The sequence below is a fragment of the Monodelphis domestica genome, chromosome 1 (genome assembly GCF_027887165.1).
Source record: "Monodelphis domestica isolate mMonDom1 chromosome 1, mMonDom1.pri, whole genome shotgun sequence".
In the NCBI taxonomy this organism is placed as follows: domain Eukaryota; kingdom Metazoa; phylum Chordata; class Mammalia; order Didelphimorphia; family Didelphidae; genus Monodelphis; species Monodelphis domestica.
In genome coordinates, this window is record NC_077227.1 from 643,949,953 (window position 1) to 643,973,769 (window position 23,817).

Consider the following 23,817-nt stretch of genomic DNA (forward strand, 5'->3'; position numbering starts at 1 on the left):
CAGAGCATAGCATCATGGAGATGTTTAATAAATACTTGTTACTTAATTTACCTTTTCTTATGTTGGGAAGATAGCAAGCAGAGGATGAGATACAGGTGGATATGGTCCTTTTCAATATTGTCTCTTAGCTCTTAAGTCAAAATGCAAATCTTTGAACACAAAGCACATTTTCCTTCTTTTTCTCTCTTAAGTCTGACTTACAAACTATTGTTAATGGACCATAGCTTTTCTAAACATGATGAGACAAAAGAACGATCTTCAAGGATCTGAAGGATTTTAATATGGAAGAGGTATTTCATTTGGTTCCAGAAGAGCAAACTATGAGCAACGAATACAACTTAAGTCTAGTAGAAATTTAACAGTATTAAATGTAAAGTCTCACGGGTGGGTCTAAAAAACCAATTTCACAAGTGTAAGATGGGGAGGATGTAACTGGATAGCAGTTTGCCTGGGCAAAATACCTGAAGGTCTTAGTGGATAAAAAGCTCAATATGGTTGAACAATGTGAAATGGTAGGCAGGAACTCTTCATGAAGAGATTAGGCAGTGATATTCTTATTGTACTCTGGTCATAACCTATCTGCAATATTGTGTTCCATTCTGGAAATCACATTTTATGAAGGACATTAATAAGTGTCAGGAGGAGAGGAAATGGATGGTAAAGAATCTCAAGTTCATTCCATAGGATGATCCCTTGAAGGAACTAGTTATTCTGGCTCTTAGAGAAAAGTGATCCAGGGAGGAGCGCTATCTTAAAGTATTTTAGAGTCTCTCATTCGGAAAAGGGATTTGTTTTGGACAAGGGGGTAGAAATCAAGATGCCTTCTCAGGTCCCTTCTACCCAAGATCTCTGACCATAGGAGTTATACAATCAAGTTTTAAGGTAAACTATTGCCAAATGAGTAGAAAATTTTCAGACATTCAGGGTACCCTCTTTACTACCTACTTAATCTACTAAGTTGTTCTAGCAAAGGTTACCACTGATCTACTGTAGATTCTTTGTCAAATTCAGTAACATTTTTTAAAGCTCCTCATCCTCTCCTCAATTTTTGCTGCAATATTTAGCAGAGCTCACAACTCCTTGTGCCTGGCTTTTTTTTCTACCTTGATTTCTTGATTTCTATGATACCACACAGGATTCATTATCCCAGTTCACCTATTTTCTAGCCAGTCTCCCTCTCTTTTCACTTCTGTTTCCTATTCTTGCTACCATCAGGTAGGTATTTTCAATTTTCTCTCTCATTTTGTTTCTTGTCTCTCTACATTCATCAGTGAATTAGAATGAAGTGAATCTTTAATTGAATTAATCTCAACCTCTTGCCATCTGTAGACTATGATGAGATTAAGTGGCAAAAAACAGGAGCTACTATGTACACATTGGGAAGCCTATACACTAACGAACTGTACATGGGTATGCCCAGTGTGGCAATTATTTGATTCTTGTGTCAAGAATAAGTGTTAGCAAAAGACTGGAGATGTAAGTTGAAAGAGAGAAAGGAGCCAAAAATTATAAGATTTCAAGCATATATAACCTGGAGAATGCTGTTACTATGAAGCAATAAGGAAGTCAAGGGAGGAAAATTAAGAGAAAGATAATAAATTCTGATTTGTACATGATGAGTTAAAGATACAGATAGGACATTCAAGAGGTTATTGGAAATAATTCTCTACTTGAAATCTGAAAATATGGATTTGAATCCTGTTTCTACTATTTATTTAATATATAAATGTAGGAAGTTATTCTCTGACTCTATAATCACATGTTAAAGAGGAGGCGTAGACTTGTTTTAATAAAGGCAGCTACTCACCAGGAGTTACCTTCATCAATAAAATCACAGGTATAGTTTTTTTAATTAATTGTCCTATAAAACATTTTTACAAATGCAACAGCAAGTGCTATATAAATATAAATTATCATTGAAAATATAATTTCCCCTATGGCTTCAAGCACTTAGATGTCTATTGAATTTGATTTAAATTAATGACATAAAAATCTTTAACTTCTGTCCCAACAACCTCTTTTCTGACCCAAAATGTTAACTACTCACAGGACATCATACCATCCTCTTACAGAGTTAAACTTAGCATAAATTACTCCATGTTGGAAATTACCCTCCATTTTGTTCAACCAAGCAAGCACATATTCAGGATTCTTTGTTTTGTAACCACTATAATACCAAAATGTTCTAATAATCATTTTAAGCCTTTCTTTATCTCATGTCCTCTCAGCCATGCTTGGGATGTATTTAACCTGCTTGGACAAATTGCCAAAGTGCTATACATTTTGTTGGAATCCTGCTTGAAAGAGTAAGCTATAGATTTCCCACCTGCTGCCGCTGAATGAACCAGATCAGTTTACTTGCCAATCTCAGAATCTCTTATTTTATTTATAACAATCTCAAATTCAGAATGTCTAAAATAGAATTTCAGATGTTTTCCCAAAAAAATAGAAGGGAAAAAAACTTTCCACTTCCTTTAGATTTTCCTGTCATTATAATTCAATAATTTCGGTTATGTCTGATTCTTAATGATGATGCCTTTTGGGTTTGTTATTTTTTGTTTTCTTTTTTTCTGGCAAAGATACTGGAGTGGTTTGCCATTTCCTTCTCCAGCTAATTTTACAGATGAGGAAACTGAGGCAAATGGTATTCTCCAGGGTCACATAGTATCTGAGACCTGTTTTGAACTCAGGACTTCCTGATTCCAAGCCCAGCACTCTATCCACTCTACCACATAAACTATATTTATCTACTTAAATTATATTAGTTACATATAACTAAATGTAAAATATTTATTGTATTTATATAAATTTAAATAATTTCATATCTATTTATATTTTCTCTTTTCTTTCTCTTTTCTTTTTCCTTAGGAAGTTGAATAGCACCACTGAGTCAAGGTTCCAATTCTCATATATATATATAGTTGACATCTGATCTATATGTCCAGGCCCAGTCTTTCTCCTGATCTTTGGCCTCCTATCATCCACTAATTGCTATATAGTTTGAATTGTGAACATCCCAAACTGTAGGTATCTCAAATTTAACATGTCTAAAATAGAACTCATTTTCTTCCCCCCCCCAAATTACTTTTCTTCTGAACCTTCCTATTAGAGCAGAAACCACCATCCTCCTTCCAATATCTCAGGTTTACATATTTATTATCATCTCTTAAAAAATCAGATTCCTTCAGTCAACATATCTAGTCAATTATCAAATCTTGTTTCTATCCCTACAAGATTTCTCCCATCTGCCCTTCCTCTCTACTCATATTGCACTCTAGTTCTCTTACCACCTCATTCCTCTATTACTTAAATAACATCCTTTTTGGTTACTCAACCTTGTGCCCTTCCCCTCTCCAATCCATGTTCCATGCAGCTACCAAATTAATTTTTCTAAAATGCAGGTCTGCTTATCCCCTCACCCCAGAAACTCTTGTAGCACTCAATTTCCTCTTGGATCAAATGGGAACCCCATTGGTTGGCAGTTAAACTTCTTCATACACTAACCCTTTCCTATCTTTCTAGTCTTCTGATAAATTACTTTTCTCCACACAGTCTATGAAGCAGACATAATGGTCTCCATGGTCCCAAGTATTTGCACTGATTATTTTCTTTGGCTAAAATTCATTCCTGCCTCATCTCTAACTTCTTAAAATCACTTGTTTCCCTTAATATTCAACATAAGCACCACTTTCTATGGGGCATCTTTTGTGCTACTCCAGTTGCTGGGAGATCCCATTCCTTTTCAAAATGGCCTTATATTCATTCTCTATATTCTTATACATATATATATATATATATATATATATATATATACATTTTTTATTTCCTAGACTTCTCCAGTTCTGTTGTCTTCATTTTCTCCCTCCTTCTCCACTGAAAAATTTAGACTCTTCCCCTTTCCCTTCTCCCTCCCCCACCCAGAACCACTTTGGGCCTTTAAAGCCCAGATTTGGCCTTATCTTTCTTGGTTCGAGATCTTTAAAGCACTCCCTGGATGTCCTCACCTATACAATTCATGGATATTCTCTCTCTCTCTCTCTCTCTCTCTCTCTCTCTCTCTCTCTCTGTCCTTTTTATGTGATGCAAGAAATAGAATGCAATTAGAATGTAAGCTCCTTGAGAGCAGGACTGTATAGCATGTTTTTATTTCTATCTGAAATTTTTAGAACAAAATTTAGCATTTAATGAGGGGTCCCTAGTTGGCATGTGGATCGAGCACTGGGCCTTGAGTCAGAAAGATGCATCTTTTTTAGTTCAAATTTGGCTTCAGATACTTACTAGCTATGTAACCCTCAGAAAATCACTTCATCCCATTTGCTTCAGTTTCCTCATCTGTAAAATGAACTGGAGTGGAAAATGGCAAATCACTCTGGTATGTTGGTGAAGGAATCTCAAATGTGGTCCTGAAGAGTTGGACATGATTAAAACAATGAACAACAAAAATATTTAATAAATGTTCTACCTATCTGTCTCTTTATGATCTATTTAACCTCACTTTCTGAATGTCTATGTGTATGTCATGTTTCTCATTAGAAAATAAACTTCTTCTGGGCAAGAACTTTTGCCTTAGTAGTTCCACCACTTAGCATAGATACTTAGTACTTAGGATACCAAGTGCTTAGGAAATGCTAGTTGATTGATTTTTCAGCCTGGACCACATAGAAGGGAAAACAAAAATGATTGATTATTAATTCATCACATTATTAACTAAATAACAATTTCCATATTATTAGAATATTCATATGCTATATTGCTAATTAATATTAATTATCCAACCCAACCACACTGTGGATGGCTTCATTTTAGTAGGGAACATATCTTTCACTAACATAATCACCTCCAGTGAAAGCCTCTATTTCTCCAGATTGCCAGAAACAGATCAGAAAGACCCAAGAAAGCCAGGGAGATTTCAAGTTCTAGACACTACCATCTCACTGAAATTAAAACATCTCCCACTGCTATATATAGACCCTCTGAAAGTCACGATTACTGCAGGGGCATGGAGAAACATATAGAAGATCTCCTTTTCCTCTTTTGGAATTCCAAGGGAAAGAAAGCATGGGACAAATAGGTTCAATAGGGAAAAAAAAGATGGAACCATTTTCATATTCCTTTTTAGAGGCCACAGACAAAGATCACCCCAATTGTCTTGATTTTTATTAGTTATCTTTGATCCAACCTCAGTACCTCAGGACCAGAAAGTCCCTGTGCCAACCTTCAGGTCCTTAAAACATAGCCTTAATCCCAAAAATGTTTATCTGAAAATTTGCATGAAACTAAGACTTAGAGAATTGTCTAGGGCCATTGGAAGATTAAATAACTTGTCTTTGGTTATGTTAGAAAGCTAGTAGGTATCAGAGACAAGATTTGAACCCATGTCTTCTTGACTCTAAAGTCTGTCCTAATGTTCTCTCTAAACACTAAACTTCATTATATTTCTATGATGGGGGGTACTACATGGAGTACCACATGATACTCCATTGAATAATTAGACTATTCCCCTTTGGGGAGGGGAGCTCCATGGGAGTTACTGCTTTCTAACAAAAGTCCATGCAGTATAGTCTGATCAAGTTGATTAAGGGACTCATTCAATAAACAAATGTTGTCCTGATCACTGTAACTACAAATATAATTCCTGGAGTAAGAGGTCAACATGACAGACTGGATTTGTGATACTAGAGAGAGAATCATGGTACCTTGGCTGGAACCCTCTTTCTGATATTAGCTTTGTGACCATGCCTAACTTATTATCTGAGCCTTATTTCTTTTCTATAAAATGGGGCAACAGTTGTAGTACCACTCCATTACAGAAATATTATTTGGTTAAATGTTTGAAGAATATATTAGGGCTGACTTCAGAGACAAGAAGACATGGGTTCTAGCTTGCCTCTGATACCTAGAAGCTTTATAACATAACCAAAGACAAGTTATTGAACCTCTCAAATGCACCTAGACAATTCTCTAAGGTTTAATTCCAAGCAAAAATTTTAGTTGAGCATTTTTGAAATAAATTTCTATCCAGAAAGCTCCCAATGACTGGTGATAGTCAGTAAACATTGATTAACTACTAACAATGAAGTAACAGATCATGCCTGGGGACATTGGGGATATGTGCCCTGAGTACTGGATTTATGTGAACTCATGAAACTCAGAATATCTATCTTTTTCACTAGAAACCTAAGAAGGCTTGAAGCTACCTGGTAAAGTGTTCTCTGTTTATATCTACCCTTTGAGACTTACATAGTAGCCCTTGCCTCACTAAGAGAGGATTAAAGGAGCTGATTCTTTATGGTCTGCAAGAGTTAATCCTCCTATAAAAAAGTGAATTATTTACCTTTTTTTCTCAGTGGAGAGATCCAACCCAAGATATTTGACAATCCCATCAACTTCCATTAGCACTAACTGAAAGAAGCAGAGGCCATTGAGAACAGTTATAGTTCATAATAACATTCAGGAAAGCAAACATTAGAAACTCACAAAGGTTTGGGAGGGGGGACCCCTTTGAAAATGGGGCATGTGACTAATTCTTTACTCTAATGAAACCATAATCACCAAAATAAGCTCCCAGATGAAGCTCTGGTGACATACGAGTCGGCATGTATGGCATGTACAAAGGTGAGTAATAAAAGAGAACAAAACGAGCAAAAATATATCAAAACTGACGAAAATTATGTGTTTTCATTGTTAAGAGATGTAGTGAAATTCTCATCTGGTGAATTCCAATTCAGCATTTCTTTGATATATCTTTTATAATTTTCACTCTAATTATAATGAAAATCATTTTTCAATGTAATTTTGTAATAAAAATGTTTCCTTATTTCTCATTACCTAAGAACATGATTCTGTACAGTTACTGAGCATGCTTACAATGTGTATGCCGTAGCTTCTCTTTCTTACCATTTAATCTCTTCATAGTCTACAGATGTCAAGAGGTTCAGATTAAGCTTGTTAAAGATCGACTTCACTCTAACTCACTGATGATTATTTATTTAGCAGTTTTATGTAACCCTGTCATTGATAAGCACTCTATTAATTTGCCGAGGGACAAATCAACACTAGTTATTTTTCTACTGGCTATTAGACTCAGTGCCGCTGTTTGTTACAAACCACTTGCCAGTTAATTATAAATTATGGGTCCTCTTTGCCTATATTAATTGATATCTCCTCTGCCTTTGTAATACTAGACAAATAAATTGAAGGCAAGATTTATTAAGCACTGTATGTCTTGTGTCTCTTGATCAGTATTCTTTACTTCTTTTTTTTAACATTTATTCTTGTTTATACAGATCCAACAGAATGATGCATTAGGGAACTGATCTTTGGGGTGTTTTTCAAAACGAAAAGAAAGATTTAATGGCTTCCTACAAATTTATTTAAAGTGACCCTCAATTTGCTGTAGGTAGTTCCTAAAAGCTCCTTTTGACTTTGTCTCTACACCTAGATGATGGCAGCTTCCCAATTATCCAAAAGCTAATGTATACCTTGTTTTAAAGGGTATGAATGCAGTTTGGAGAAGATAAACAAAGTGGATATATAGCACAAATTTATATCATTCCTCTTCATGCTATATCCAACTGCCTTTCTCCCCTCCACCCTATTGTATGTGCTGCATGTCTATTACATATGCTATTACATGCACACAAAGGCTCTTTTTAATGGTTTTTCATTTTTAAAACCTGCAGTTATAACGTGTAGCGACAGAACAATAACCAGTAGCCATTTTTAATTTTTAGAAGCATGAATTATAGACAGCAATTGCATGCTCAGCTCCATTTAGGAGCGATCGCAATCCACAGGAAGCGCACCCTTTCACTTGCATCCCACAAAGAAGCTAGAGTCAGAATTTAGGCCAGGAGGGAAGAAGAAAACATTGGACAAAAGAGATTCAATTCTTTTGCTCCCTGGACAGCGCCAAGCATGAGTGATGGCAAATTTAATAGGGAGATTTACCACTGAGGGTCACTGGAATAAATCTCCATTTCCAAGCATCACAGTCCTAAGCTATCTCCTGACAGATACAGGCCTCCCAAATTCTAAGTCTCTATCGTTTCTCTGGGAACTTGTCAGTTTGAGTTCTAGTTATTTTCATGGGATCTTGGATCCCCAATAATACCATACTTGACATAAATCCAGTAAATGGACAGTGAGCTCTGATAAGCAAATCCCCCCACCCCCAAGAAGTTATCTTGTGAGAAGAGAGAGTAGACTAACCAAGTGGATATAGTTGTTTGCCACTCTCAAATGGTGACCCCAATAGTATTGTGGTTTAATATTTAGAAGTAGTCAAATGAGAATTTATTGACAATCCTTATTGTTAGCTAAGATAGGAAACTCATTCTCTCTTCATGCATTTCATGAGCCTCAGTCTGTAAGCAGGTTTCAAAAAAAGTTAAAATTTCATGACTTCCATCCTCCATTGGATAATGACATCCTTTATGTTGAAACTTTTCTCATTTCATATAGAAGTGGAAAGGAATGAACATTTATATGGTGCCTCTGATCCTCACAGCGACCATGTGAGTGTAGATACTATTATTGTCTTCCTTATTTTATGGGTAAGGAAACTGAGGCAAACAGAGGTTAAGTGATTGTTCAGGGTCAAACAGCTCATTAGTATCTGGGGTCAGATTCAAACTTCCTCCCTAGATCTCTCTCCTCTATGCCATTAGTTGCCTCCCTCTAGTGTGACATCTTCACCCAATGTATGTGACCTGCAAAAAGTATAAACAGAATTCCATTTGAGGAATGATTATTTAATTGTCTACCGATTACCCCAATTTTGTACTCAGGTGCTCTTCTTTAAGTATCTTATTGATTTGTAGTACTACTCTAGGAATTAGAATAGGTTCCAGGAAAATTCAATTTAATTTAATAAATATTTAAGTGTCTCCCCAAATAAAAAGGACTGCTCTAAGCATAGGACAGGAAGGAAATTTCCAATTGCTATTTCATTTGGATTAAATGAATTATGTTTGGATTATCTATAGATTTTGGTTTTCCATGTTTTTCCTGGTTCCAATACTAATAATCAAATGTTAACCAGAATGATCAATACATTCAATTAATACTACATTAGGTTTTATTCTAATTCTTCCAAAATTACTAATAGGATTGCTTCTGTTTCCTCTTGAAATTACCTCTGTCCTAACAGTGAACAAAGGGACAGATATTTTTAATAAGATCTACTAATAAGCATATGGTAATCCTACAATGAGACCAGGCACAATCGTCTCACTTTTCTAAGTACAAAGTTCTGATGACTTCATAAGTTTAGAAAATCAGAGTTTGACATTTAGATCTGGAAAGTTCTCTGCCTTATATTAGTATATTTATCCTCATGATAGCTCTCTAAAGTAGGTGGGTCTGTTATTTTTGTAATCACTAATAGATGGCAAAATTGAGATAGGGATTAAGTAATTAATAGGACAGGAAATATTCTTTATTGATAAATTCCTAGACTACAATTTAAGCATAGTATTTAATCCTGGGTGTCAAATTTTTGGAATAACGGAGACATGATGAATTATAATCAGACTAGGTGCTCTCTTAATGTTTTTGGTGTCATGGAGCCCTTTGGCATCTGGTGAAACTTATGGACCTTTCTTCAGAATAAAATTTTTAAATGCATAAATTAAAAATATTGGATTACCAATATTGTTTGTACCACTTGGACCAGGTGGGCTCTGAGGTCCCTTTCATCACTAGATTCTGGAACTTTAAACAAGTCAGTTTACTTCCCTCTTAATTTTTTCATTAGTAAAATGACTTCGAATTGCTATATTATTTAATGACTTGTAGGTAGAAGTCTTTTTAAAAAAAGATGGTTGTTTAATTGTTTTCATTTCTACACTCTAGAGTTACCTGCTCAAATTCTTTGACAGAGAAGTAATGGGCTAGAAATGTATAATGAAGTATAGACTCAGATGTGCCCAATATCTTGAACTGAATATATTGATTACAAAGGTAGTAGGTTTGTGGGCAGGAACAGATAAAACAAAACAAAAAAAGAGCACAATAATTTTTAAAAATTAAAATAAATCTTTATTTTTTCCAATATAACTTTAAAAAATCATTTTCTAATATTTTGCAAAGTTTCTCTCTCTCTGTCACTCCTTCCCCCTTACCAAAAAGGCAGGCAAAATGATATAGGTTGTAGGTATAATTATCATGTAGTATACATTTCCACATTTGTCATGTTGTAAAATAAAGTTTATTTTTTTAATGGAATAAAAAGCCAAACAATGACTTCCCCAAGGTGACAAAGTTAATAGGTTTCAGAACCCAGACTTGAACCCAAGCTATAGGACTTCTATATCTACCAAGCAAGCAAGCATTATTATAGACCTACTAAGTACCAGGGCTAATTGGGGTTGGAGACAGGAATACCAAGAATGAAACCAAAGCTGCTTTCAAGAAACTTACATTTCAAAGTAAAGAAGAGAAAATAGGTCCATTTGCAAGTATATTCCTAATAGATATAAAGAGAAAAAACATAAATTAACACAAGTTAGGAGAATACAAGTTAGTTAGGAAGGACCTGCACCTGGAGTGAGAGGGCTGGGATCAGGATGGATTCATGGAGAAAGCATATATGAGTTATCTAGACTGAAGTGGACAACATCTTACTTGAAATCTGAAACTCTGTTTTGGCCCTTTATATTCCTAAAGAGGTTCCAGCAAATGAATAAAGCAAGAATTTTGTATAAGTAGAGGCACTGTTGTATCATGAAGTCCCATGGATCCTCCAAATGGTGTGATGATGGACCAATCCCTTCAACTCTCACCTCAATCTTTCAGGTGTTGTCCCATCACTCACACCAACATTTTCTCAAATAGTACATAATAACCTCATAAACAGTTAAAATAAGTAGGGCACTTTGGAACACAAATGGAGAGTTTCAAATGAGAAAAATAACATTTAGGCTATTGAAGATCTAAATTCAAATATGGCCTTAGTCACTTATAAGGTAGGCAAATCACTTCGCTATTTGCCTCAGTATCTTCATCTTTAAAATGGGAAAAATAATAGCACAAATTCTCTCAGGGTTGTTGTTAGGATCAAATGGGATGATAATTATGAATTACTTAGCTCAATGCCTAGTATTTAGTATGTACTATATAAATGTTAGTTGTTTATTATTATTATATTTCATTATTGTCACTAGCTTTGTGTGAAAGTGAAAAATTCAATCCAGCACTCAGCCACTTGTCTACATAAAGCCAAAACAAAACAATCTCCAGTTTACCTGATTCATTCATTTAATATTGTTATTGTTGCTTGACTGAGTCCAACTCTTTGTGACCTCATTTGGATTTTCTTGGTAAAAATACTTGAATTATCTGTCATTTCCTCCTTGTCAGTTCATTTTACAGATGAGGAAATTGAGGCAAACAGGGTTAAGTAATTTGCCCAGGGTTACATAGCTAGATTGATTCTGGATTTGAACTCAGGTCTTTCTGAATTCAGGCCTGGTGCCCTAAGCACTGAACCAAATAGCTGCTGTCACTCTATGAGTAGATGTTTTGTTTTGTTTTGTTTTTTGCCATTTTTGGCCTCATATTTACTTCATGATTTCAGTCATGATCTCTGGTAGACTTCTCAAATAGGCATGGAATAAAAAAAAAAGTTTTCTAGTAACTGGAAAGCATTAGCCTTCCATGAAAAATAATTTGCAATCAGGCACATAGAACTCCAACTCTGTAGGATCTGGTTCAATCACATTGAAGATCATTATTCTGACCAAGTTTTACTTGCTCCTGGGAAACACACTTTGACTTATCTCATCACTCAGGCACTGCCAGCTGAAGGTCTTTGAGGGTGCTAATCCCAGAAGAATTTCTCATCCCTATAAAGTTTGTTGACCATAACTCCCTGTCATAGAACTAGAAAAATGCATTATCAAATACAAGTTGGACAAGATCTATGTTTATTTAAGGGGAGGGACAAATTCCTTATTAGACAGAAAACATCCACTTTAAAAACCAAGTCTCATTGGATGAGGCTTAGGGTTTGATTGCAGAACACTGAGCAAGGAGTTCAGGATTTAATTAACATGACAAACAATTGAAAGAGACAAGTTTGATGAAAAGCTCATTTTGACTGGGCAAATTCTCGTTTTTCCCCTTTTGAATGAAAAAGACTGGATAAAAGGCATATAAACTAAACACAGACTGAATGGGGCATTCAAGCTAGAAGGTATACTGTGAAAATATACTTTGTCCCTCAGACATTCATTACCAAATGGTGATCTGGAAAGAACTTTCTTTTCCCATTTTCTTCATAAAAAAAATCAAGTCAGGTCAGGTGACTTCTCTGAAAAAGATGAAAGTCTCACCTCTTACAGTAATAATAAATACAAGGTTTTCCAAACTTGGGTGAGTATTCTAGCACTTAGAAACCATGCTAAATGAGTGAAACTATGATAAATAGGTGGTTAAGCAAAGCTGTTCTATCTTTTGACCACAATTCAAAAAAGTAAACCAAGAGAATCTCCCCAGCTATGAATATCTAAATTATTTCATAGGATTCAGAAAGAACTATGAAAGCATGATTGATGCTCATATTAATGTTATTTTTTTAGAAATACAAAACATGTAACAGAATTTTGATCTCCCAATGTTACCATTTCCTCATCCTTTGAATTCCTTCCAAGTGGAATTCCAAGTTTGAGATCCATGACCAAGTGCCTCTGAGGAAACTAGAAGGTTTGAAGAAAAAGAAACAAAAAAACCTCTACATTATCCTAATGATTTTGATTTTATCAATATCAATCATCCCTTTCAGAAAAGGAAGCCTGGACCCAGTCCACTGAAATCAATTCAACAAATATTTATCATGTACCCATTAGGTGTGACACAGTCTAAGAGCTTGAATTACAAAGATGAAAAATGGCACAGGCCCTGCCCACAGATGAGAGGAACATGTATACAAATAATAAATACATGTCAGAAAATGAGTAAGAACATAGAAGTCAAACAAAGTATCTTGGGACATTAAAAAAGAAAGAGATCAGTTCCTACTCTCAATAAGAGCACTACTATTAATGATGAAGAAAATGTTGATGGTAATGATAAGAATTCTGGAGAACTAAACCAAAAGAATGTACTAGAACCAGACCATTATCACCAACTGAACTCGTATCCCCCAAACTCCTAGATATATCATTAATTCACTAAAACTTAACATCTTTAATAATGTTGAGTTCCTAAGTATTTTATGTTTTTAATCTATATTAACAGAATCTTTCAAAGCATTAAAGTTGAACTGAGACTATCAAAATCATTTGAGAACAGAAAGCATTACATATGACCACTCTTATCCTGTTTACTATTGGTGGTGGACCAAGGGAGCCTTTACTAAGTGTTAGGAGGCTGAGCATACAGTCAATGCTTTGACTCAACTACAAAAAGTAGTGACACTAGCAAAAGTCCAAACTTTGAATGGGTTTAAATTTATGGTTAGACTAAATATAAGAGAATGTGGTAGCTGATTTAAAAATTAATACAGGTCAAGTCAAAATGACTTTTTAGCAGCTTTATTTATAAAAAGAGGGAAAGAGGGAAAGTAGAGAAATGTAAAAGAGGATAGAGTAAGAAGTCTAACTTATCACCCTGAATGTTGCTCCTGTATCTGACTCAACTCATGCAGGGCTCGTTAACCCCTCGGTTAGCGGGCTTAGTGTTGAATTAAGCTTAAGTTTAACCCACTTGGCCTCCTCCAAGAAGGGGAGGCCTCTCAGGAACAAAACTTTCTAGAAGCCAGGAAAGGAGGGTCAGCTTTTTTTCACTCACCCAATCTGAAGTTCAAAGGGAGAAGATCAAAGAACAGTCTTACCAGAAACAGTTCAAGTGCCAGAGTTCCAGGTCCAAGTGAAGCTGAAGACCAAAATCCCAAGACGAAGTCCCAAAGGAGAAAATCTTCCAACCCGAAAATTTAGGACAAAGACCAAAGACCACCTCTTGGACAGGAAGTTCATCATTTTTATAGTCCTTTTTTACATCACTTCCTGTCCCTCCCTTCACTTTACAGGGACCAATTATAGGCTTTAAATTTGCTTAGCACTGCCCAAGGGGCAGTCAGTCACTTCTGGAGGTATATCTCACTTTAAGTAAGTGGCCTTTGAATCATCTTAGCTTTTGATTGACTAAATTTAAAAGTAGGCAAGGGGAGAGTCAATCCCATCTTCACAGATATAAAGTAATAATAGCAGGATATTGACCTTTACTATATGAAAGGATCATTGCTATGTGAAAGTCATCAAAAAGAATGAAAAATGGTATGATAATAATAACAATAATGGCAATATTTACCAATTAAAATTATTCGTGTGTTTTGTATTTACTTAGAAATAACATTGCCATAAAGATTATTGATATAAAAGAAAGGTAAATGTTGATAGAGATAAAGGACCAAAAAGAAGGAAAGGGACACTGGGATCAAGGTCAAAAGTCAAAGGGTTGACCTTAACAGGGAGAGGCATTCACAAGGGCACACATATATAAACACAAACACAAGTTCTTTCTTTTTTCTCCTCCTATCACAACATAGTCAAAGCTGTTTTTTCTAGTAGCAATGTATGACTGTGAGAATTGGCCTATGAAGAAAAGTGAGTGCCACAGAAACACACACACAAATACTTTCAAATTGGGGCCCTAAAGAATATTTTTGGGAGCCCTTTGGACAGCAAATGAGTCAGTAAAGTCAAAAAGTCAATACTTAGAGAAATCAATTCCAACTATTCATTGTAAGGTCAAATACTAAAGCTGAAGCTTAAGTACTTTGGCCACATATTGAGAAGGCATGATTCATTGGAAAAGATTCTTATATTGGGAAAGATTGAAGGCAAAATGAAAAAGGGATGGTAGATAGATTTTGGGGAAATAGTAGAGGATAAAAGGGTCTGGCATGCTATGATCTACTGAGTCCCAAAGAGTTGGACACAACTGAATGACTGAACAACAACAATCAGAATAGAAATACACTCATCAACATAATATATATATATACATATATATATATATATATTCCTACTCTGACAGGCAGAATGAAAGTAAGAATGAAAAAAGATACAGAGAAAATATAGGATATATAAGAATTGAGCCCCCATTTAATAGCATTTAGGTTAAATAAAGTAAAAAAGTCAAGTTCAGCTTCTGAGAGAGAGGAGGTAGAAATAAGGTTATAGGCTTTTGAGGAATGAAAGTTTTAAAATTATCAGGTGTATAATAAAAACTCATTTGTGACTCACTACATGAGAACACCATTTTAAAAGCTCCCAAGTCGTATTTTACCTTATTCACTTTCACCTAGATTCTTTCTTGACTCTCCTTCTCCTTCCTTATTGTATTTCATTTAAATATATACTCTTTTTTCTCTCTGCTTCTCCTACCCAGAAGTTTTCTAGTACACCAATAAAAGCTGTATGCCTGAAGGTTAACTCCTTGAAGTTAGGGACTATCATGCTTGTTTGTATTTGTCTCCTTACCAGTTAGGATAATTTCTGTCACATAATAAACACTTTAATAAATGTTACATATACATATATGAGAAATTAAATAATTCCAAAGAAATATTAAAAGTTTACCTGAGGTTAAACATATGAATTTGCATTGGATTGATTTAATAATTCTTTGGCATTCTAGTTGATTGAATTTTTTTTTCCTTTGGCCTATAAGTTTTTGATCTTGACTGTGGTATTATCAGGGTTTTTACTGTTGGAGTTTCTTTTAAAGGTAACTGGTAAATTATTTCTATTTTTACTTATCCCAAATTTTCATAGATCTTGGCAATTTTCATTTATGATTTCTTGAAATATGGTATCCAGGTCATGGATTACAAATAAGCCAACAATTCCTTGCTTTTTTTCTTTTTGATCTGTTTTCTAGGTTGCCCCCCCAAGTTATGTTTGTTTATGATACTTTATATTTTTCTTTTTCTTTTATTTTTTCCAGTCTCTTGATTCATTTGAATATGTTTTTTGCATCATTGAGTCAAATTGTATTTGGTCTATTATTTTCCATGAATTACTTATATGGGAGAAGGAAGGAAGGAAGGAAGGAAGGAAGGAAGGAAGGAAGGAAGGAAGGAAGGAAGGAAGGAAGGAAGGAAGGAAGGAAGGAAGGAAGAAAGGAAGGAAGGAAGGAAGGAAGGAAGGAAGGAAGGAAGGAAGGAAGAAGAGGAGGGGGAAAGGAGGGAGGGAAAGGGGGAAGGAAGGAGGGAGGGAAGGGGGGAAGGAGGGAGGGAAGGGGGAAGGAAGAAAGGAGGAAAGGAAGGGAAGGGAAGGGAAGAGAAGGGAAGGGAAGGAGAAGGAGAAGGGGAAGGGGAAGGGGAAGGGGAAGGGGAAGGGGAAGGGAAAAAAAATCTTGCTTTATAACTTTCAGGAACTCCAGTTTTCCTTGTAAGCAAGCCGTATTTTTGTTTGAGGCTCTCTTGTAGATATTGTGGAGTGATGCCTTTTCTTCTGGGTTTGTATTTTTGATGAACTGAGAAATTTCTTTCTCAATTAAAATAAATTTCATTCATCTTCTAGCTTCACTCACTAAATTGAGGTTTTTTGTGTTAGGGTTAGGCTTAACCAATTTCTGGATATAATGTTGGGATCTTGTTTAGTCTTGATCTGTATTACCTGGGGTTTATGCAAAAAACTTTTTTCTGAGCAATGAGTGCTATTTTCTTCAAGGATCTTATGGGTGGTCCAGGTCAACATGCTACAAACTTTTATTGCCTCCTAAGTCTTCAAATTTAGAGTGAATGTTAATAGCTAATCTTCCCAGTTTGAGGATAACTATCTTCAAATGAAGTTTAGCTCTAAGTTAAACAATTGAAAGGTTGCTGCTTATTAGTGCTCTAGTAGAAAGATGCTGGCCCCACTCCTGTCACTCAGCTGGAAGGCTCTGAATGTTCATATCGACAGAACTCCAGACTCATCAATGATCTTTATTACTCCCTATTACATAGATGCATAGGCCTATTTTGCTCAAAAGGCCCCTAGACCCTGGTTCAGGATTAGAGGGACACAGTTGGCATCTCATACCTATTTGTTGCTCCATATTCCACTATACTGCTGAAGTCTCCAGCCCAGTACATGTACTAAAAAAGTACTATAGAGGTCTCCCTGGCTAGCTACTCTCTAATGCCCACAGGCATCTGGCTATCTCACCATGTTAATTTGGGCTAGAAAAATGCTCTAGCATGGCTGATCATCATATTTCCTGATTACTATTCAATATAATATTTTTCTTTGATCTTTATTAGAGTAGTTGTGGGAGGAATCTGATTTATATTGATTTATTTTATTCTACCATTTTTCTAGGCCTTGATTCTGACTTTTTCCTGAACTACTCAATAGAATGGGAGCTGAATCAGAGAAAAAAGAAATAGATATTAGCTAGGATTAGAAAATGACCAGGTAGAAGGTCAAGGGGCAGCCAAGAAATGGTTAACTTTATATCTGGGCTGGGCAGAGAAGTCCATGAATTCAGATCATGATTAGGATAAAGGTCAGATGTGGAATAAGATGGGTTGTACTTAGAGATGGAAATTTTAGAATTCAAGATCTTAAAGGTGAAGTAGTTTCAAATGATGATCTTATTGATGTATGGCCACTCTGTTAAAGGGCTGGAATGGAAGATAATTATCATTGGAATTGAGGGAATCAAGGACTAGGGTGGTAAATAGATCAAAAGTGTGTGTCATGAAATCCCCCAAATTTCTGAAATGTGAGAGGTGATAGATTAGAGGAGTGACTACAAGCCATATGTTGAAATCATTGAAGGATGTGGGAGGGTAGACCAGTCATTTGCAAGGAGGGTTTAAGGAAGAACAGATAGTTTTCATGGGAAATCCAGGCACAGGTTATACGAATGCGCAGAAATTTTACTTGCAATGTACTGTGATAAAGTGAGCTAACAAAGATTTCTCTTGCAGGTCTTATGCAGCTGATTTTACTTGGATTCTAGTGATAGGGTGAGATGATGCAGATCATTGTAGGGGATCAGTGAAAATCTCATATCCAATCACATTTTTAATAGTTCCCATTGCATCTGCTCTCTCTTGCTCTCTCTCTCCCTCCTCTCTCTCTCTCTCTCTCTCTCTCTCTCTCTCTCTCTCTCTCTCTCTCTCTCTCTCTCTCTGTGTCTCTCTGTCTCTCTCTGTCTGTCTGTCTCTGTCTGTCTATCTCTCTCTGTGTCTCTCTGTCTCTCTGTCTGTCTGTCTCTCTGTCTCTCTCTCTCTCTCTCTCTCACTTCTCTCTCCACCTCTCTCTACCTCTCTCTCTCTGTTTCTCTCCATCTCTATTTTTCTTCATCTCTCTTTCTCTCCATCTCTCTCTCCATTTTCCTGTCTCTCCTCTCCCTCTCTCTTTCTATCATTGTCTCTCTGTCTCCATCTATCTTTCTCTCCCTTTTTTCCTTCCCTTTCCTTTCTATCTGTCTCTGTTGGTTTGTCATCCTCTTTTTTCCACTTTTCTTTTTCCCTCTCCTTTAGGAGCCTTCACTTTTATTTTGCTTTCTTTTTCAATATTGTAAAAAGGATTAACCAAGTTAAATTGCAATATTTTCTCTTCCAAAGTTGGTAGCAAACTAGTTGATTGACAGTGGCTGCATTTATTTGCTTTAAATGCTGTGTTCTTAGGACCCAATGAGAAAACTGCTGCTGATTGCTGACCTTCCAGAGGTTCTGAGTCTCACACATCTATCTGACTATTGCATTGCTTTCTCAGATAGACTTTCAGAGAGGGAAATATAAACAATGCATGTTAGTGATAAAATGGCCACACTAAGCAAAGTTTTCCAAGAAGAAAGAGAAAAAAATGGTTACTTTAGCGTCTCCCCTCTAAGTGACAGCTAGGGAGACAACTGAGCCCATTGTGTTAGTGATTGTAGACATAATGACTATGGCTGAAACCTTTGTGAGTCTTATTAAGCTGTTGACAATTGGAGAATCAGATGAATTTACCACTGGTTCAGTAATTGTCTTTCATATATGAACAATTTCCCCTCCCCCACCCAACTTTTATGATTCATCATATTTATTTTTTGTTTCCTCAAGCAACATCTTTTATTAGTTGCACACTCACTGCAGAAATTTAATTTCTGCAAGAGAACAACAAAGCAGTTGATTATTATTATTGAGAATCTGGTACAGCATCGAGTGAAATAAAATCTATAAGGCATTAAAATGACAGATTAGGCAAGAGCTGTATTCATTTACAAGTGTTAGAACATCATGTTAATGCCTCACAAGCACAATATAAAATGAAAATCAACTCTTTCATGCTGCTTTACTAATGCTGCAAAGCTCCCAGGAACACAAACCGAGTCCCTGTTAAAGAGGCAAAGTCCCTTTGATGTGAGCACATAGGTTCCTCTTTGACGTACCAGAACTGAAAATTCCCTTGTCATCCTGGCCAGCCAGAAACTCTCTGTCCCTGTCCCCATGGCCATTTAGAACTTCATTCCAGGAAAAGTCTCAAGAGAATGAAGCTCATTTATTAGTACTTCAATGCCTTTTAATGATATAATCTGTCATTATATCATTAAATTCATATTGGTACAGTTGGCTTATCCAAAGGGCAAGTCTATGGAAACTTCCACATTTGGAACATAGTTGAGAAACAAAGGACACAGAAATGCCCTCTAAGCATGCAAAATGATGTCATCAAGCCCTTGGGAAGAGGGAACCCCATGGATTTTTTTTAATGGGAGGTTCTTTCTTGCCATTATTCAGAGCAATTTCCTCTTAGGTACAATTTCTAACAAGTCAAGTTTCAATCTATCATAAATTAGAAGTAGCAAATCAGAATGGAAGAGGGAATCACAGGTATTAATGTATTGACAATAACCATATTGTTAGTAATGAATTAGAAAGGCAGAAGAGTAACCTAGGGCCAACTTATTGGCTATAGCAAAAAAGTATGAAAAAAGAAAGAAAAATGATGAGAAATATGTCAGAACACAAAAAATGACAATAATTTGACGTCAATATAATTTAACATTTTAAAAGTATAAATTCTATGCAAGATACAGTACAAGAAGCTTACTACCCCAAACAGAAAATAAAATATTTCTTGCCCTCATGGATGGTTGGTCTTCAGGGTCTTACAAACATTCCACTGGAGGATACAACATTTGGGTAGTTTAAATAGTCTAAAGTATATTCTAATTAATATAAAATAATTTCAAGAAGTAGAAACTAAAAAAACCTGGTAAAATCAGGAAAGGGTGGATAAAATGCTTGAGATTTTCTTTGAAGACTGGTGGTAATCACTCAAGGGAAAGGCAAGGAAGTGACTCATTGAAGACATGGAGGAAGGAACTACACAAAGACCTACAGGTTGAGGATAGAGTTGAATGTTCCAGTTTAACCAAAATGGCAAGTATGTAAAAAGAGAACAATTTGAAGCAATTTGGAAAGGTAGTTGGTACCCACATTTTAGAGTGCTTTAAGTGCCCAAATGCAAGTTGTACAGGTCTTTAAATGTCAGGCTGAGAGTTTGAGAATTAATCCTAGAGCAAATAGAGCCATTAATAATTTTGGAATAATAAAGCAGAAAGCAACTTAGATCTATGATTTTTTAGGAATTGCAATTTTGGTATGCTTTGGAGGATGAATTAAAGAACAGAAAGAGAAGCCAAAAGGAGATTTTTTTCAAGATAATAGAATTTTTAGAATAAACAGGCAATCTGGCATAGTGTGAAGGGCAGTGTGATATCACAGCTGGGCAGCTAACTTGGAGTCAGAAAAATCTGGTTTGGGACCCTGCTTTAGTCCCATACTAGGGGACCTACCAATACACAGGTCATTTAAACTTTCAGACTCAGTTTCTTTAGCTGTCAAAGCTGGATGATGATATTTGTAACACCTCACAGATGTGTGAAGATCAAATGAGTTAATGTATGCAATGCACTTTGCAAACCTTAAAGTACTTTATAAATGCCTACTATTATTATATAGTTCAATATGCCTTGGGGGTACCATATATTACAACAGAGTAAAATAACTAATGTTCATAATAATGACATCAGATCATTAAGAAAAGGCTAATTATATTCAGTATTTACTGGTTGAAAAGGTAAGGTTTGTGTCATATGCTTTGGAAAGAGTTCTATGAATATTACTAAAGTAATCTAAGTTTAGGTCCTCAAAATGGTCCAGTTGTCTAGAAAATTCACTTATGTGTCATAGCTGAAATACTAACAGTTAGCTATCCAGAATCAGCTACATCCACACACTCATTCACACAAATGCATATGCATATATAAGATGGCCAGAGAAACAGAGAGACAGAGACAGAGACTAAATTTGTTGTTTTATAGGAAATCTTCAGGGAGGAAATATCTTTTATCAATGCAGGTAGATACATATCTTGTAGAACCCTCAAGAGTTACCGGGCATGTTAAGATGTTAAGTCCAGTGGCATACAGCCAGTATGTGTCAGAGGGAGAACTTGAACCCAGGTCTGGACTTTGAGACCGGCACTCTGTCATCTATACCACTAAAGTCTCTCTACCTCTTTGCACATATACAGTATGTAGCTATAATATGTGTTGCATGCACATTAAAAGAAGCACAGTATGGTAGACTCTAAGTCTTCAACTTAAAGTTAAAAAACAACAACACTAAAGTTTAAATCTTGCCTCAGATATTTACTAGTTATTTGACTCTGCATAACTCATTAGCTCTTTTTGTCTCAGTTTCCTTTTTTGTTCAGTGGCACCAACCCATAGGATTATTGTAAGCATCGAATGAGGTAGTGCTTTGTAACACTTTAACATCTCTACAGAGGTGATATGTGTGCATTGTGGAATACTGAGTTGTAATAATGTTTATAGGAATCTTTCTTTTTAAAACTTGGGTTTTGAGGGTCAACCAGCTTCTCAGCTAAAATGATTTACTCTGAGGTATGGAGCAGCTCACTGGCTTTTATTAGAAGCAGGGTGGAGATCTGCAACTTTTTTTATTTTTAAACAAGAACTCTCATCTTTAAGAAAGACAGCAAAATAGGCAGTTGGGTTGCTCAGTGGATTGAGAGCCAGGCCCCAAAATTGGGAAGTCCAGAGTTCAAATTTGGACTCTAATACTTCCTAGCTATGTGACCCTGGGCAAGTCACTTGACCCCCATTGCCTAGCCCTTACCACTCTTCTGACTTAGAATCAATACATAGTACTAATTTTAATAGTACTAATAGTACTAATTGAAAGAAACAAAGAAAGTCAAAAAGAAACAAAGAATCAACAAAACTCTAGTCCCCTTCTAGATTACAATGATACAGCCACCTGATGAAAAAGAATGGGATATGTTGGCACCCTCCTAAGACCCTCCCTCCTCTTCCTATGATAAAGTAATGAGGGAGGAATTGGGGTCTTTAAGTCCCTTCTCAGTGACTAGCAATCAGAAAAGTCTTGGGATGTCCAGGAGAGGGAGTGAATGATGAGGTCACAAGGGGTATAAAAGATGTGCCAGAGGTTCTCTGCCTCTTTTGCCACTTTCTCTGGACATTCCAGCTAGTTTGGCCCAGTTCACTCTTGCCCAACTGCTTTCCTTTGGCCCAGGGCTCTTTTGCTCTGCTTTCACTTCTTGTTTATTCACTCAGATAATGGTGGTATTTTACTGGCTAGTTTATCTTGAATGCCCAATTAATAAATTAAATTTAATGTAGACTAAATCTTGAGATTTCAATCATTGCAGAATGCACACATAAATGTAGAGATCTGCTGGTAAATCTTTAACAACCAGCTTACTGGCAGGGGTGGATGGAATACACACAACACATTTTTAGGTTTAATCTTCATTTTTAGTTTTTTCTCTACCGCTTTCTTAAGTCTAGGCAATCATCAGAAAAATAAATCAAACCCTGTGGTGTGCCCTTTGCTGATTTCCAAGGTTTCAATAAAGGTTCATACTGAAAATTTAACAATCTGTTCTCATAAGTTGGTTCGAGCTGGCTCCAGGACACCTCTGCATATATGTCAGTTATTATATGCTTTGTCTTAGCTTTGAAACTTGAGTTTAGAGCCACTATTCCCACTTCCTGGTCACAACCAATGAAGTAGACCAAGGCTGACTTTTATTGTACCCATGAAGGAATATTCCCAGGAGATTTGTCATAGAATTTTCAGGAGGGAACAAGAGACATTGGAATGCCTTTTCTGGACTAAGCAAGAGGTTTCCAACCTACCAATTTCTGAAGAGGTCTTTCTATCATGGGACACTTTTACAGAATGGGTTTGAATGACTTTGGCCCTGTTCAAACTCTCCTTTGAATATATGTCTTGGAAATATAACCATTCAGGAATCCTTGGTTCTGGTCCTGGTTCTGGTACTAACTAGATACTAACTAATTAGCTAAAGTAAAAAGCCACTAACTAGCCCCTCAAAGAAGTAATTTTCATTGCTTCTTGTTTCAATTTTCTTCCTAGTGTGGCAAAGATGATTTGCTAGTTTGTCCTCACATAATTGCTATGAGGATCAAATGAGATGATAGATAAGAAAGTACTCTGTCCTATCCAAGTACCATAAAAATAAAGTTGTATTCTTCTATTTCAGATTCTTTTGTAGTTGTCTACATATTTTATTAAAGCACTTGAGTGGAGCCTTTGTGAAGGCAAAGATTTTTGTTGTTTGTGTCCCTAGTCTCTAGCACATTTTTTTACATATAGTGGGCATTATTAAATGTTGAATTGGATGCTCATTTCAATGCCAATTCCTGGGAACTGTTATTCTCTGCACACCCCACTGATAACCTTACTGCTATCTTACTGTTTCTAGGAGAAATCATTATCACCTTTGTTCCTAACTTATTTTTCTTATATTTTTA

At 36.0% G+C, this 23,817-nt stretch overlaps 1 long non-coding RNA gene across 2 annotated transcripts in view; it reads right to left on the reverse strand.

Annotated features, from left to right (window-relative positions):
• Positions 1 to 23,817, reverse strand: part of LOC103100526 (uncharacterized) — a 97,426-nt gene that overhangs the window by 10,958 nt on the left and 62,651 nt on the right. For both annotated transcript variants that reach the window (XR_001626435.2, XR_459244.2), the window contains exons 4-5: positions 10,423 to 10,468; positions 6,335 to 6,402 (exon numbers count right to left, since the gene is read on the reverse strand). This is a non-coding gene — a long non-coding RNA (uncharacterized LOC103100526). The remainder of the gene's footprint in view (positions 1 to 6,334; positions 6,403 to 10,422; positions 10,469 to 23,817) is intronic.